Genomic DNA, 3,724 nt, shown 5'->3' with positions numbered 1-3,724 from the left:
TTTACATGTTTTTAAATTTATTTTTAAAATTTTTATTTGAAAGGCAGAGCTACAGAGAGAGAGAGAGGGAGAGCTATCTACGAGCGAGCTATCTATTCTCTGGTCCACTCCCCAAATGGCCACAACAGCTGGGACTGGGCCAGGCCGAATGCAGGAGCCAGAGCTTCATCCAGGTCTCACATGGGTGCAGGGGCCCAAGCACTCAGCCGTCCTCTGCTGCTCTCTCAGGCACACTAGCAGGGAGCTGGACCGGAAGTGGAGCAGCTGGGACTGTGGCTTAACCCACTGTGCCACAAGGCCCCTTCTACACATAATTAACTAAAGAAAACAGATGCCTTTAAGGACATTTTTAAAAGACTTATTTATCGGGCCAGTGCTGTGGCGTAGCAGGTTAAGCCGCCGCCTGCGGCACTGGCACCCCACAGGGGCACGGGTTCAAGTCCCAGCTGGTAATGATGCACCACTGAAACTCCGTGAGAGAGGCCAGCAGAAACACTGTCATGGAAAAGGACTCTCCGGCGAAGCTTTCTGGGGAGTTTTCTGCTAAAGCGTTGGCTAATTTTCTCAAAAACACTCTCCTAATAAGCACATGTTAGGGTTCTCCAGAAAGTCAACAGCAGAATGCCTTGGGCATCCCAACTGCTGCGTGACCTTGGCTTTTGACCCTCTTGTTCTGGTCCAGCCACAGCCCCCTCTTAGGAGCCATTGCTTTGATTGCGCTTTGTCTTCAGGGCAGCACTGCTGAAGCAATGTTCCACCTCCTGCTGCAATTCTTCCAGGAAATGCTCCAGGGTCTTGATCTCCCTTGTTTTCCATTTCTGGTAAAAAGCTCTGCTCTTGGGGCTGGCAGGTTAAGCCACTGCCTGCAGTGTCTGGCTTACCTTGTGGGCACCCGTTCCAGTCCCAGCTGCTCCACTTCCAATCCACCTCTGATGCACACCTGGGAAAGCAGTAGAAGATGGCCCAAGCGCTTGGGCCCCTGCACCCACATGGGAAACCCGGATGAAGCCCCTGGCTCCTGGCTTCAGATCAACCCAGCTCTGGCTATTTTGTCCATCTGGGGAGTGAACCAAGTGGATGGAAGGCCTTTCTCTCTGCCTCTCCCTCTCTCGTTACAGAACTCTGCCTCTCAAATAAATAAATTAATCTTTAAAGATTAAAAATAAATATTTTTAAAGAAAGATCTGCTCTTGCCTGCAGCTGATCTAGGCACAGCAGCTTTGTCGCACTTTCTGTAGTCAGAATTGTGGCAGCTGAACCCAGGGCTCCGTCTAGGGTGCTGGCTGTTGGTTCTGTGTTAAACATTAGCCCTCCTCAGTGAAGGCATGAATTAGATTAATGTTTTCCTAGCACACTGATGTGGCTAGTTCGCCGTTGAGGGTTTACCCTTAATAATGCCTGATACCTTCTTAAAATGTGTTACCATTTGGAAGCATCTGATTTCTTTTTTTGCTTTAATTGTTCACATTTTATTAACTTGTAAACCTTAAGCAGACTCCAAAAAAGAACAGTCAGTAAAAGTGCATCTTTTTAATGTTTTTTACACCTTAAAATAATTCTCTTGCTGACGGCAGACATGAAGGCTGTTTGGCAGTATTCAGAAAAATCGTAGTAAAGACAGTTTTCCCACTTAGTTTGTAGTCTTCAATAATGGTTAGAAGTTCCTGTTATCAAACAGGTAAGACTGCATTTATGCATCCATCATTTTCAGGATTGTTGGTAACCTGGGCATATTTCCCCCAAATAACCTTGCCTCCTTGCGTCACAAGGCCCAGCTCGCTCACATTCACCTCAATGACAGTGCCTTTAGTATCACACCCAAAGTTGTGTATAATGGGGATGATGGATTCTTTTTTACACCAAGTATTGGCAGACAGAAGGTGGCTTTCAGTTCTGGATGTGTTACATGGGCCTTCTTCAAACGTAAGCCCATTGGTCTAATGAATCTTTCATATTTAGGTGGTTTTCTTGTACAGCCATCTCCAACAAAGCAGACTTTGGTAACCATCCTCTTCCACGCCTTCTTTTTCTTTTCCCTGTCCGGATAACTTTTAATACTCCTGTTTCTCCCTGGGCACGAACTTTAGGCAGAGGGACTTCCCATTCTCCCGCCTTCTCTTTTCGTTTTGGTTTAATCATCTTGGAAAGCTTGGGACTGTCCCTCTCTGTCTAGCAGACAGGCAGGCTCTGCTCCCTTGGGAGTCTTTTCATCCTTCTTTTGTTTGGTGTTTCTCTTCTCATGCATCTTGATAGTCTTTTTCATCTGTATTTTCTCAGTATGGCGCTGCTTGTGGTAGAGCTTGGCCTTCAGACCAATCATCTTTTTTGCTTTCTTTGAACGTTCATGAGCCTCCCAACTTTCCTTTTTTCTCTTTTTCTCATGGTAATCCAAACGGTCCCCATAGCATTTACGGTGTAATTCAATATATTCATTTTGTGGCCTTAGAACCACCAGGTGCAGCCTCCTGGGTGCGAAGAAGTTCCCAACTTTCAGGGCTCAGAAACCCACGAGGGAAGCATCTGATTTCTTCAGGGCATTGCCCCCATAAACTTTTCTTTAAAAAAATTTATTTATTTATTTGTTAGTTTGTTTGTTTATTTGGCACAGTTACAGAGGAAGAGGGAAAAAGAGAGATTCACACCCCAAGTGGTCGCAGCAACCAGTGCTGGGCCAGGCTGAAGCTGGGAGCCAAAAGCTTCTTCCAGGTCTCCCACGCAGGTGCAGGGGCCCAAGGACTTGGGCCATCTTCTACTGCCTTTCCAGGCCATAGCAGAGAGCTGGCTCAGAAGTGGGGCAGCTGGGACTCAAACCAGTGCCCCTAAGGGATGCCGGCGCTGCAAGAGGCAGCTTTACCTTCTGTGCCCCAGCACAGCCCCTCCCCCATGAATTCTTCCTAAAGCATCAGTGACGTCACCATTCTTTCACCCAGGCTTCATCTTCAATGTGATGCTTGTTCGTGCTTCAGTTCTAGCAGAATTCACATTGCTCTGACGGCAGCTCTTCTCAAAAGTGATATCCTGGCTGGCGCCGTGGCTTAATAGGCTAATCCTCCACCTTGCGGCGCCGGCACACTGGGTTCTAGTCCCGGTTGGGGTGCCGGATTCTATCCCCGTTGCCCCTCTTCCAGGCCAGCTCTCTGCTATGGCCCGGGAGTGCAGTGGAGGATGGCCCAAGTGCTTGGGCCCTGCACTCGCATGGGAGACCAGGAGAAGCACCTGGCTCCTGGCTTCGGATCAGCACAATGCGCCAACCGCAGCAGCCATTGGATGGTGAACCAACAGCAAAAGGAAGACCTTTCTTTCTGTCTCTCTCTCTCACTGTCCACTCTGCCTGTCAAAAAAAAAAAAAAAAAAAGTGATATCCTTAGCCTTCTTAGTACCTAGACTAGATCCTGTACAAGTTAGTACAAGTTTATATTGGTGCAAAAAAAATTGAAATTTATGCATTTTTTTAGAATACACATTTTCTTCTGTTAAAAAATTTTTCTCTGTCTTTAAATATTCTTCTGTGTGATTAAAATATTTTACAGTTATTTTCATCTTTTTTTTAAAAGATCTATTTATTTTATTTATTTGAAAGTCAGAGTTACACAGAGAGAGGAGAGGCAGAAAGAGAAGAGAGAGAGGTCTTTCATCCACTGGTTCACTCCACAATTGGCTGAAACAGCCAGAGCTGCGCCAGTCTGAAGCCAGGAGCCAGGAGCTTCTTCCAGGTGTCCCATGT

At 46.6% G+C, this 3,724-nt stretch overlaps 1 pseudogene; it reads right to left on the bottom strand.

The window, feature by feature from the left end:
* Positions 1–1,515: 1,515 nt before the first annotated feature.
* On the bottom strand, positions 1,516–2,937 carry LOC133759043 (ribosome biogenesis protein NSA2 homolog; annotated as a pseudogene).
* Positions 2,938–3,724: the final 787 nt, after the last annotated feature.

This window comes from Lepus europaeus, chromosome 5 (assembly GCF_033115175.1).
Source record: "Lepus europaeus isolate LE1 chromosome 5, mLepTim1.pri, whole genome shotgun sequence".
Classification (NCBI taxonomy): Eukaryota; Metazoa; Chordata; class Mammalia; order Lagomorpha; family Leporidae; genus Lepus; species Lepus europaeus.
The sequence above is the reverse complement of the archived record's forward strand: the minus strand, read 5'-3'. Positions and strand labels throughout refer to the sequence as shown.